Genomic DNA, 14,278 nt, shown 5'->3' with positions numbered 1-14,278 from the left:
TCTGGAGGAATAATGAAGTTCTCCATTTTTTTTTTCTCTTTCCCGCATTTACAGTGGGGAGGTGCAATCTGTCAGCCTATCAGCAGTGCACACATGGAGCGAAGTGCTTTTTTTCACACAAGCAAGGGCATGTGTCATTGGCAGTGTATGTCACATGTCCTTGCCCTATAAGACCCAGCCATTTTCCCCGCCACCACCATTTTCTCACTGCTGCAGCTGCGTGTTAGACGGCACCGCTGTTGCTGTGTGCACTATACCTTGTTAATTTCAAGCCAATTTTCGCAAAAATCTACAGATAGCTTGGGAGTAGGGAATAGTTGTGATTGCAAACCTTTTAAGGACTAGGTTACAGCATTTCCTACGACTTTTATCAGGCAGGTCAGTGCTCTTAAATAGATAGGATGGGAGTAAAGACTAATTGTAATTGCAGTCTTTTTCAGGACTAAGTTAGATCAGTTCATATCAGTTTTTGCCAGGCAGGTCTGTGCCAGTACTGTGCAAGTTTTTTCACAGCATTTGGCTAAATCTAGCAAAGCTAATCCTTTTTGGCCTATTGCAGAGTGTGTTAGTCAGTGGAGTAGCCTATCTGTGTTACAAGCTACACCACCTGTGTATAGAATACCAATTTTTTTACTGCACCTAGTGAAGTAAAACCTTCTGGGCATAGCATCATTCTATTAGTCCATCTATACTGACCTCCATAAGGTTGCAAATTGAATATAATTTTTATCTGCATCTAGCTCTGAAAAAATATTTGGGCTTCTAGCTGTGCGTGGGACTTGTTCTATTAGTCCATCTATACTGACCTCCATCAGGTTGCAAATTGAATATAATTTTTTTCTGCTTCTAGCTCTGAAAAAATATTTGGCCTTCTAGCACTGTGTGGGACTTGTCTATTAGTCCATCTATACTGACCTCCATCAGGTTGCAAATTGAATATAATATTTTTCTGCATCTAGCTCTGAAAAAATATTTGGCCTTCTAGCAGTGTGTGGGACTTGTTCTATTAGTCCATCTATACTGACCTCCATCACGTTGCAAATTGAATATAATATTTTTCTGCATCTTGCTCTGAAAAAATATTTGGCCTTCTAGCAGTGTGTTGGACTTGTTCTATTAGTCCATCTATACTGACCTCCATCAGGTTGCAAATTGAATATAATAATTTTCTACATCTAGCTCTGAAAAAATATTTGGCCTTCTAGCAGGGTGTGGGACTTGTTCTATTAGTCCATCTATACTGACCTCCATCAGGTTGCAAATTGAATATAATATTTTTCTGCATCTAGCTCTGAAAAATATTTGGGCTCTTAGCAGTGTGTGGGACTTGTTCTATTAGTCCATCTATACTGACCTCCATCAGGTTGCAAATTGAATATAATTTTTTTCTTCATCTAGCTCTGAAAAAATATTTGGCTTTCTAGCAGTGTGTGGGACTTGTTCTATTAGTCCATCTATACTGACCTCCATCAGGTTGCAAATTGAATATAATTTTTTTCTGCATCTAGCTCTGAAAAAATATTTGGCCTTCTAGCAGTGTGTGGGACTTGTTCTAATAGTCCATCTATACTGACCTCCATCAGGTTGCAAATTGAATATAATTTTTTTCTGCATCTAGCTCTGAAAAAATATTTGACCTTCTAGCAGTGTGTGGGACTTGTTATATTAGTCCATCTATACTGACCTCCATCAGGTTGCAAATTGAATATAATTTTTTTCTGCATCTAGCTCTGAAAAAATATTTGGGCTTCTAGCTGTGTGTGGGACTTGTTCTATTAGTCCATCTATACTGACCTCCATCAGGTTGCAAACTGAATATAATTTTTTTCTGCATCTACCTCTGAAAATATATTTGGGCTTCTAGCTGTGTGTGGGACTTGTTCTATTAGTCCATCTATACTGACCTCCATCAGGTTGCAAATTGAATATAATATTTTTCTGCATGTAGCTCTGAAAAAATATTTGGCCTTCTAGCAGTGTGTGGAACTTGTTCTATTAGTCCATCTATACTGACCTCCATCAGGTTGCAAACAGAATATAATTTTTTTCTGCATTTACCTCTGAAAAAATATTTGGCCTTCTAGCAGTGTGTGGGACTTGTTCTATTAGTCCATCTATACTGACCTCCATCAGGTTGCAAATTGAATATAATTTTTTTTCTGCATCTACCTCTGAAAAAATATTTGGGCTTCTAGCTGTGTGTGGGACTTGTTCTATTAGTCCATCTATACTGACCTCCATCAGGTTGCAAATTGAATATAATATTTTTCTGCATGTAGCTCTGAAAAAATATTTGGCCTTCTAGCAGTGTGTGGGACTTGTTCTATTAGTCCATCTATACTGACCTCCATCACGTTGCAAATTGAATATAATATTTTTCTGCATCTAGCTCTGAAAAAATATTTGGCCTTCTAGCAGTGTGTGGGACTTGTTCTATTAGTCCATCTATACTGACCTCCATCAGGTTGCAAATTAAATATAATATTTTTCTGCATCTAGCTCTGAAAAATATTTGGGCTTCTAGCAGTGTGTGGGACTTGTTCTATTAGTCCATCTATACTGACCTCCATCAGGTTGCAAATTGAATATAATTTTTTTCTGCATCTAGCTCTGAAAAAATATTTGGCCTTCTAGTAGTGTGTGGGACTTGTTCTATTAGTCCATCTATACTGACCTCCATCAGGTTGCAAACTGAATATAATTTTATTCTGCATCTAGCTCTGAAAAAATATTTGGCCTTCTAGCAGTGTGTGGGAATTGTTCTTTTAGACCATATATACTGACCTCCATCACGTTGCAAATTAAATATCATTTTTTTCTGCATCTAGCTCTGAAAAAATATTTAGTCTTCTAGCTATGTGTGGGACTTTTTCTATTAGTCCATCTATACTGACCTCCATCAGGTTCCAAACTGAATATAATTTTTTTCTGCATCTACCACTAAAAAAATATTTGGCTTCTAGCTGTGTGTGGGACTTGTTCTATTAGTCCATCTATACTGACCTCCATCAGGTTGCAAATTGAATATAATTTTTTTCTGCATCTACCTCTGAAAAAATATTTGGGCTTCTAGCTGTGTGTGGGACTTGTTCTATTAGACCATCTATACTGACCTCCATCAGGTTGCAAATTGAATATAATATTTTTCTGCATGTAGCTCTGAAAAAATATTTGGCCTTCTAGCAGTGTGTGGGACTTGTTCTATTAGTCCATCTATACTGACCTCCATCACGATGCAAATTGAATATAATATTTTTCTGCATCTAGCTCTGAAAAAATATTTGGCCTTCTAGCAGTGTGTGGGACTTGTTCTATTAGTCCATCTATACTGACCTCCATCAGGTTGCAAATTGAATATAATATTTTTCTGCATCTATCTCTGAAAAATATTTGGGCTTCTAGCAGTGTGTGGGACTTGTTCTATTAGTCCATCTATACTGACCTCCATCAGGTTGCAAATTGAATATAATTTTTTTCTGCATCTAGCTCTGAAAAAATATTTGGCCTTCTAGTAGTGTGTGGGACTTGTTCTATTAGTCCATCTATACTGACCTCCTTCAGGTTGCAAATTGAATATAATTTTTGTCTGCATCTAGCTCTGAAAAAATGTTTGGGCTTCTAGCTGTGTGTGGGACTTGTTCTATTACTCCATCTATACTGACCTCCATCAGGTTAAAAAACTGAATATAATTTTTTTCTGCATCTAGCTCTGAAAAAATATTTGGCCTTCTAGCAGTGTGTGGGACTTGTACTATTAGTCCATCTATACTGACATCCATCAGGTTGCAAACTGAATATAATTTTTTTCTGCATCTAGCTCTGAAAAAATATTTGGGCTTCTAGCTGTGTGTGGGACTTGTTCTATTAGTCCATCAATACTGACCACCATCACGATGCAAATTGAATATAATATTAATCTGCATCTAGCTCTGAAAAAATATTTGGCCTTCTTGCAGTGTGTGGGAATTGTTCTTTTAGACCATATATACTGACCTCCATCACGTTGCATATTAAATATCATTTTTTTCTGCATCTAGCTCTGAAAAAATATTTGGGCTTCTAGCTATGTGTGGGACTTTTTCTATTAGTCCATCTATACTGACCTCCATCAGGTTCCAAACTGAATATAATTTTTTTCTGCATCTACCACTCAAAAAATATTTGGGCTTCTAGCTGTGTGTGGGACTGGTTCTATTAATCCATCTATGCTGACCTCCATCAGGTTGCAAATTGAATATAATATTTTTCTAAATCTAGCTCTGAAAAAATATTTGGCTTTCTAGCAGTGTGTGGGACATGTTCGATTAGTCCATCTATACTGGCCTCCATCACGTTGCAAATTGAATATAATTTTTTTCTGCATCTAGCTCTGAAAAAATATTTGGCCTTCTAGCAGTGTGTGGGACTTGTTCTATTAGTCCATCTATACTGACCTCCATCAGGTTGCAAATTGAATATCACTTTATTCTGAATTTACCTCTGAAAAAATATTTGGGCTTCTAGCTGTGTGTGGGATTGTTCTATTAGTCCATCTATACTGACCTCCATCAGGTTGCAAACAGAATATAATTTTTTTCTGCATCTAGCTCTGAAAAAATATTTGGCCTTCTAGCAGTGAGTGGGACTTCTTCTATTAGTCCATCTATACTGACCTCCATCAGGTTGCAAATTGAATATAATATTTTTCTGCATCTATCTCTGAAAAAATATTTGGGCTTCTAGCAGTGTGTGGGAAGTGTTCTATTAGTCCATCTATACTGACCTCCATCAGGTTGCAAATTGAATATAATATTTTTCTGAATCTAGCTCTGAAAAAATATTTGGCCTTCTAGCAGTGTGTGGGACTTGTTCTATTAGTCCATCTATACTGACCTCCATCAGGTTGCAAATTGAATATAACTTTTTTCTGCATCTAGCTCTGAAAAAATATTTGGCCTTCTAGCAGTGTGTGGGACTTGTTCTATTAGTCCATTTATACTGACCTCCATCAGGTTGCAAATTGAATATCACTTTTTTCTGAATCTACCTCTGAAAAAATATTTGGGCTTCTAGCTGTGTGTGGGACTTGTTCTATTAGTCCATCTATACTGACCTCCATCAGGTTGCAAACAGAATATAATTTTTTTCTGCATCTAACTCTGAAAAAATATTTGGCCTTCTAGCAGTGTGTGGGACTTCTTCTATTAGTCCATCTATACTGACCTCCATCAGGTTGCAAATTGAATATAATATTTTTCTGCATCTAGCTCTGAAAAAATATTTGGGCTTCTAGCAGTGTGTGGGACGTGTTCTATTAGTCCATCTATACTGACCTCCATCAGGTTGCAAATTGAATATAATATTTTTCTGAATCTAGCTCTGAAAAAATATTTGGCCTTCTAGCAGTGTGTGGGACTTGTTCTATTAGTCCATCTATACTGACCTCCATCAGGTTGCAAATTGAATATAACTTTTTTTTGCATCTAGCTCTGAAAAAATATTTGGCCTTCAAGCAGTGTGTGGGACTTGTTCTATTAGTCCATCTATACTAACCTCCATCAGGTTGCAAATTGAATATCATTTTTTCTGAATCTACCTCTGAAAAAATATTTGGGCTTCTAGCAGTGTGTGGGACTTGTTCTATTAGTCCATCTATACTGACCTCCATCAGGATGCAAATTGAATATCACTTTATTCTGAATTTACCTCTGAAAAAATATTTGGGCTTCTAGCTGTGTGTGGGATTGTTCTATTAGTCCATCTATACTGACCTCCATCAGGTTGCAAACAGAATATAATTTTTTTCTGCATCTAGCTCTGAAAAAATATTTTGCGTTCTAGCAGTGAGTGGGACTTCTTCTATTAGTCCATCTATACTGACCTCCATCAGGTTGCAAATTGAATATAATATTTTTCTGCATCTATCTCTGAAAAAATATTTTGCTTCTAGCAGTGTGTGGGAAGTGTTCTATTAGTCCATCTATACTGACCTCCATCAGGTTGCAAATTGAATATAATATTTTTCTGAATCTAGCTCTGAAAAAATATTTGGCCTTCTAGCAGTGTGTGGGACTTGTTCTATTAGTCCATCTATACTGACCTCCATCAGGTTGCAAATTGAATATAACTTTTTTCTGCATCTAGCTCTGAAAAAATATTTGGCCTTCTAGCAGTGTGTGGGACTTGTTCTATTAGTCCATTTATACTGATCTCCATCAGGTTGCAAATTGAATATCACTTTTTTCTGAATCTACCTCTGAAAAAATATTTGGGCTTCTAGCTGTGTGTGGGACTTGTTCTATTAGTCCATCTATACTGACCTCCATCAGGTTGCAAACATAATATAATTTTTTTCTGATCTAACTCTGAAAAAATATTTGGCCTTCTAGCAGTGTGTGGGACTTGTTCTATTAGTCCATCTATACTGACCTCCATCAGGATGCAAATTGAATATAACATTTTTCTGCATCTAGCTCTGAAAAAATATTTGGGCTTCTAGCAGTGTGTGGGACGTATTCTATTAGTCCATCTATACTGACCTCCATCAGGTTGCAAATTGAATATCATTTTTTTCTGCATCTAGCTCTGAAAAAATATTTGGCCTTCTAGCAGTGTGTGGGACTTGTTCCATTAGTCCATCTATACTGACCTACATCACGTTGCAAATTGAATATAATTTTTTTCTGCATCTAGCTCTGAAAAAATATTTGGGCTTCTAGCTGTGTGTGGGACTTGTTCTATTAGTCCATCTATGCTGACCTCCATCAGGTTGCAAACTGAATATAATTTTTTTCTGCATCTAGCTCTGAAAAAATATTTGGCCTTCTAGCAGTGTGTGGGACTTTTTCTATTAGTCCATCTATACTGACCTCCATCACGTTGCAAATTGAATATAATATTTTACTGCATCTAGCTCTGAAAAAATATTTTGCCTTCTAGCAGTGCGTGGGTCTTGTTCTATTAGTCCATCTATACTGACCTCCATCACGTTGCAAATTGAATATAATTTTTTTCTACATCTAGCTCTGAAAAAATATTTGGGCTTCTAGCTATGTGTGGGACTTGTTCTATTAGTCCATCTATACTGACCTCCATCAGGTTGCAAACTGAATATAATTTTTTTCTGCATCTACCTCTGAAAAAATATTTGGGCTTCTAGCTGTGTGTGGGACTTGTTCTATTAGTCCATCTATACTGACCTCCATCAGGTTGCAAACTGAATATAATTTTTTTCTGCATCTAGCTCTGAAAAAATATTTGGCCTTCTAGTAGTGTGTGGGACTTGTTCTATTAGTCCATTTATACTGACCTCCATCCTGTTGTAAAATGAATATAATTTTTTTCGGCATCTAGCTCTGAAAAAATATTTGGGCTTCTAGCTGTGTGTGGGACTTGTTCTATTACTCCATCTATACTGACCTCCATCAGGTTGAAAACTGAATATAATTTTTTTCTGCATCTAGCTCTGAAAAAATATTTGGCCTTCTAGCAGTGTGTGGGACTTGTTCTATTAGTCCATCTATACTGACCTCCATCACGTTGCAAATTGAATATAATATTTTACTGCATCTAGCTCTGAAAAAATATTTGGCCTTCTACCAGTGCATGGGACTAGTTCTATTAGTCCATCTATACTGACCTACATCACATTGCAAATTGAATATAATTTTTTTCTGCATCTACCTCTGAAAAAATATTTGTGCTTCTTGCTGTGTGTGGGACTTGTTCTATTATTCCAACTATACTGACCTCCATCAGGTTGCAAACTGAATATAATTTTTTTCTGCATCTAGCTCTGAAAAAATATTTGGGCTTCTTGCTGTGTGTGGGACTTGATCTATTTGTCCATCTATACTGACCTCCATCAGGTTGCAAACTGAATATAATTTTTTTCTGCATCTAGCTCTGAAAAAAATTTTGGCCTTCTAGCAGTGTGTGGGACTTGTTCTATTAGTCCATCTATACTGAACTCCATCACGTTGCAAATTGAATATAATATTTTACTGCATCTCTCTCTGAATAAATATTTGGCCTTCTAGCAGTGCGTGGGACTTGTTCTATTAGTCCATCTATACTGACCTCCATCACGTTGCAAATTGAATATAATTTTTTTCTGCATCTACCTCTGAAAAAATATTTGGGCTTCTAGCTGTGTGTGGGACTTGTTCTATTAGTCCATCTATACTGACCTCCATCAGGTTTCAAACTGAATATAATTTTTTTCTGCATCTACCTCTGAAAAAATATTTGGGCTTCTAGCTGTGTGTGGGACTTGTTCTATTAGTTCATCTATACTGACCTCCATCAGGTTGCAAATTGAATATAATATTTATTCTGCATCTAGCTCTGAAAAAATATTTGGCCTTCTAGCAGTGTGTGGGACTTGTTCTATTATTTCATCTATACTGACCTCCATCAGTTTGCAAATTGAATATAATTTTTTTCTGCATCTACCTCTGAAAAAATATTTGGGCTTCTAGCTGTGTGTGGGACTTGTTCTATTAGTCCATCTATACTGACCTCCATCAGGTTGCAAATTGAATATAATATTTTTCTGCATCTAGCTCTGAAAAAATAATTGGCCTTCTAGCAGTGTGTGGGACTTGTTCTATTAGTACATCTATACTGACCTCCATCACGTTGCAAATTGAATTTAATTTTTTTCTGCATCTAGCTCTGAAAAAATATTTGGGCTTCTAGCAGTGTGTGGGACATGTTCTATTAGACCATCTATACTGACCTCCATCAGGTTGCAAATTGAATATAATTTTTTTCTGCATCTAGCTAAGAAAAAATATTTGGCCTTCTAGCAGTGTGTGGGACTTGTTCTATTAGTCCATCTATACTGACCTCCATCAGGTTGCAAATTGAATATAATTTTTTTCTGCATCTAGCTCTGAAAAAATATTTGGCCTTCTAGCAGTGTGTGGGACTTGCTCTATTAGTCCATCTATACTGACCTCCATCACGTTGCAAATTGAATATAATTTTTTTCTGCCTCTAGCTCTGAAAAAATATTTGGCCTTCTAGCAGTGTGTGGGACTTGTTCTATTCGTCCATCTATACTGACCTCCATCAGGTTGCAAATTGAATATAATATTTTTCTGCATCTAGCTCTGAAAAAATATTTTTACCTTCTAGTAGTGTGTGGGACTTGTTCTATTCGTCCATCTATACTCACCTCCATCAGGTTGCAAATTTAATATAATATTTTTCTGCATCTAGCTCTGAAAAAATATTTGGCCTTCTAGCAGTGTGTGGCACTTGTTCTATTAGTCCATCTATACTGACCTCCATCACGTTGCAAATTGAATATAATTTTTTCTGCATCTACCTCTGAAAAAATATTTGGGCTTCTAGCTGTGTGTGGGACTTGTTCTATTAGTTCATATATACTGACCTCCATCAGGTTGCAAATTGAATATAATATTTTTCTGCATCTAGCTCTGAAAAAATATTTGGCCTTCTAGCAGTGTGTGGGACTTGTTCTATTAGTCCATCTATACTGACCTCCATCAGGTTGCAAATTGAATATCACTTTATTCTGAATTTACCTCTGAAAAAATATTTGGGCTTCTAGCTGTGTGTGGGATTGTTCTATTAGTCCATCTATACTGACCTCCATCAGGTTGCAAACAGAATATAATTTTTTTCTGCATCTAGCTCTGAAAAAATATTTGGCATTCTAGCAGTGAGTGGGACTTCTTCTATTAGTCCATCTATACTGACCTCCATCAGGTTGCAAATTGAATATAATATTTTTCTGCATCTATCTCTGAAAAAATATTTGGGCTTCTAGCAGTGTGTGGGAAGTGTTCTATTAGTCCATCTATACTGACCTCCATCAGGTTGCAAATTGAATATAATATTTTTCTGAATCTAGCTCTGAAAAAATATTTGGCTTTCTAGCAGTGTGTGGGACTTGTTCTATTAGTCCATCTATACTGACCTCCATCAGGTTGCAAATTGAATATAACTTTTTTCTGCATCTAGCTCTGAAAAAATATTTGGCCTTCAAGCAGTGTGTGGGACTTGTTCTATTAGTCCATCTATACTAACCTCCATCAGGTTGCAAATTGAATATCATTTTTTCTGAATCTACCTCTGAAAAAATATTTGGGCTTCTAGCTGTGTGTGGGACTTGTTCTATTAGTCCATCTATACTGACCTCCATCAGGTTGCAAACAGAATATAATTTTTTTCTGCATCTAGCTCTGAAAAAATATTTGGGCTTCTTGCTGTGTGTGGGACTTGATCTATTTGTCCATCTATACTGACCTCCATCAGGTTGCAAACTGAATATAATTTTTTTCTGCATCTAGCTCTGAAAAAAATTTTGGCCTTCTAGCAGTGTGTGGGACTTGTTCTATTAGTCCATCTATACTGAACTCCATCACGTTGCAAATTGAATATAATATTTTACTGCATCTCTCTCTGAATAAATATTTGGCCTTCTAGCAGTGCGTGGGACTTGTTCTATTAGTCCATCTATACTGACCTCCATCACGTTGCAAATTGAATATAATTTTTTTCTGCATCTACCTCTGAAAAAATATTTGGGCTTCTAGCTGTGTGTGGGACTTGTTCTATTAGTCCATCTATACTGACCTCCATCAGGTTTCAAACTGAATATAATTTTTTTCTGCATCTACCTCTGAAAAAATATTTGGGCTTCTAGCTGTGTGTGGGACTTGTTCTATTAGTTCATCTATACTGACCTCCATCAGGTTGCAAATTGAATATAATATTTATTCTGCATCTAGCTCTGAAAAAATATTTGGCCTTCTAGCAGTGTGTGGGACTTGTTCTATTATTTCATCTATACTGACCTCCATCAGTTTGCAAATTGAATATAATTTTTTTCTGCATCTACCTCTGAAAAAATATTTGGGCTTCTAGCTGTGTGTGGGACTTGTTCTATTAGTCCATCTATACTGACCTCCATCAGGTTGCAAATTGAATATAATATTTTTCTGCATCTAGCTCTGAAAAAATAATTGGCCTTCTAGCAGTGTGTGGGACTTGTTCTATTAGTACATCTATACTGACCTCCATCACGTTGCAAATTGAATTTAATTTTTTTCTGCATCTAGCTCTGAAAAAATATTTGGGCTTCTAGCAGTGTGTGGGACATGTTCTATTAGACCATCTATACTGACCTCCATCAGGTTGCAAATTGAATATAATTTTTTTCTGCATCTAGCTCTGAAAAAATATTTGGCCTTCTAGCAGTGTGTGGGACTTGTTCTATTAGTCCATCTATACTGACCTCCATCAGGTTGCAAATTGAATATAATTTTTTTCTGCATCTAGCTCTGAAAAAATATTTGGCCTTCTAGCAGTGTGTGGGACTTGCTCTATTAGTCCATCTATACTGACCTCCATCACGTTGCAAATTGAATATAATTTTTTTCTGCCTCTAGCTCTGAAAAAATATTTGGCCTTCTAGCAGTGTGTGGGACTTGTTCTATTCGTCCATCTATACTGACCTCCATCAGGTTGCAAATTGAATATAATATTTTTCTGCATCTAGCTCTGAAAAAATATTTTTACCTTCTAGTAGTGTGTGGGACTTGTTCTATTCGTCCATCTATACTCACCTCCATCAGGTTGCAAATTTAATATAATATTTTTCTGCATCTAGCTCTGAAAAAATATTTGGCCTTCTAGCAGTGTGTGGCACTTGTTCTATTAGTCCATCTATACTGACCTCCATCACGTTGCAAATTGAATATAATTTTTTCTGCATCTACCTCTGAAAAAATATTTGGGCTTCTAGCTGTGTGTGGGACTTGTTCTATTAGTTCATCTATACTGACCTCCATCAGGTTGCAAATTGAATATAATATTTTTCTGCATCTAGCTCTGAAAAAATATTTGGCCTTCTAGCAGTGTGTGGGACTTGTTCTATTAGTCCATCTATACTGACCTCCATCAGGTTGCAAATTGAATATCACTTTATTCTGAATTTACCTCTGAAAAAATATTTGGGCTTCTAGCTGTGTGTGGGATTGTTCTATTAGTCCATCTATACTGACCTCCATCAGGTTGCAAACAGAATATAATTTTTTTCTGCATCTAGCTCTGAAAAAATATTTGGCATTCTAGCAGTGAGTGGGACTTCTTCTATTAGTCCATCTATACTGACCTCCATCAGGTTGCAAATTGAATATAATATTTTTCTGCATCTATCTCTGAAAAAATATTTGGGCTTCTAGCAGTGTGTGGGAAGTGTTCTATTAGTCCATCTATACTGACCTCCATCAGGTTGCAAATTGAATATAATATTTTTCTGAATCTAGCTCTGAAAAAATATTTGGCTTTCTAGCAGTGTGTGGGACTTGTTCTATTAGTCCATCTATACTGACCTCCATCAGGTTGCAAATTGAATATAACTTTTTTCTGCATCTAGCTCTGAAAAAATATTTGGCCTTCAAGCAGTGTGTGGGACTTGTTCTATTAGTCCATCTATACTAACCTCCATCAGGTTGCAAATTGAATATCATTTTTTCTGAATCTACCTCTGAAAAAATATTTGGGCTTCTAGCTGTGTGTGGGACTTGTTCTATTAGTCCATCTATACTGACCTCCATCAGGTTGCAAACAGAATATAATTTTTTTCTGCATCTAGCTCTGAAAAAATATTTGGCCTTCTAGCAGTGTGTGGGACTTGTTCTATTAGTCCATCTATACTGACCTCCATCAGGATGCAAATTGAATATAACATTTTTCTGCATCTAGCTCTGAAAAAATATTTGGGCTTCTAGCAGTGTGTGGGACGTATTCTATTAGTCCATCTATACTGACCTCCATCAGGTTGCAAATTGAATATCATTTTTTTCTGCATCTAGCTCTGAAAAAATATTTGGCCTTCTAGCAGTGTGTGGGAATTGTTCCATTAGTCCATCTATACTGACCTACATCACGTTGCAAATTGAATATATTTTTTTTCTGCATCTAGCTCTGAAAAAATATTTGGGCTTCTAGCTGTGTGTGGGACTTGTTCTATTAGTCCATCTATGCTGACCTCCATCAGGTTGCAAACTGAATATAATTTTTTTCTGCATCTAGCTCTGAAAAAATATTTGGCCTTCTAGCAGTGTGTGGGACTTGTTCTATTAGTCCATCTATACTGACCTCCATCACGTTGCAAATTGAATATAATATTTTACTGCATCTAGCTCTGAAAAAATATTTTGCCTTCTAGCAGTGCGTGGGACTTGTTCTATTAGTCCATCTATACTGACCTCCATCACGTTGCAAATTGAATATAATTTTTTTCTACATCTAGCTCTGAAAAAATATTTGGGCTTCTAGCTATGTGTGGGACTTGTTCTATTAGTCCATCTATACTGACCTCCATCAGATTGCAAACTGAATATAATTTTTTTCTGCATCTACCTCTGAAAAAATATTTGGGCTTCTAGCTGTGTGTGGGACTTGTTCTATTAGTCCATCTATACTGACCTCCATCAGGTTGCAAACTGAATATAATTTTTTTCTGCATCTAGCTCTGAAAAAATATTTGGCCTTCTAGTAGTGTGTGGGACTTGTTCTATTAGTCCATTTATACTGACCTCCATCCTGTTGTAAAATGAATATAATTTTTTTCGGCATCTAGCTCTGAAAAAATATTTGGGCTTCTAGCTGTGTGTGGGACTTGTTCTATTACTCCATCTATACTGACCTCCATCAGGTTGAAAACTGAATATAATTTTTTTCTGCATCTAGCTCTGAAAAAATATTTGGCCTTCTAGCAGTGTGTGGGACTTGTTCTATTAGTCCATCTATACTGACCTCCATCACGTTGCAAATTGAATATAATATTTTACTGCATCTAGCTCTGAAAAAATATTTGGCCTTCTACCAGTGCGTGGGACTAGTTCTATTAGTCCATCTATACTGACCTCCATCACATTGCAAATTGAATATAATTTTTTTCTGCATCTACCTCTGAAAAAATATTTGTGCCTCTTGCTGTGTGTGGGACTTGTTCTATTAGTCCATCTATACTGACCTCCATCAGGTTGCAAACTGAATATAATTTTTTTCTGCATCTAGCTCTGAAAAAATATTTGGGCTTCTTGCTGTGTGTGGGACTTGATCTATTTGTCCATCTCTACTGACCTCCATCAGGTTGAAACTGAATATAATTTTTTTCTGCATCTAGCTCTGAAAAAATTTTTGGCCTTCTAGCAGTGTGTGGGACTTGTTCTATTAGTCCATCTATACTGAACTCCATCACGTTGCAAATTGAATATAATATTTTACTGCATCTAGCTCTGAAAAAATATTTGGC

This window comes from Phyllobates terribilis, unplaced genomic scaffold, assembly GCF_046119375.1.
Source record: "Phyllobates terribilis strain yellow unplaced genomic scaffold, ASM4611937v1 Scaffold_2__4_contigs__length_985480577, whole genome shotgun sequence".
Taxonomy (NCBI): Eukaryota; Metazoa; Chordata; class Amphibia; order Anura; family Dendrobatidae; genus Phyllobates; species Phyllobates terribilis.
The sequence above is the reverse complement of the archived record's forward strand: the minus strand, read 5'-3'. Positions refer to the sequence as shown.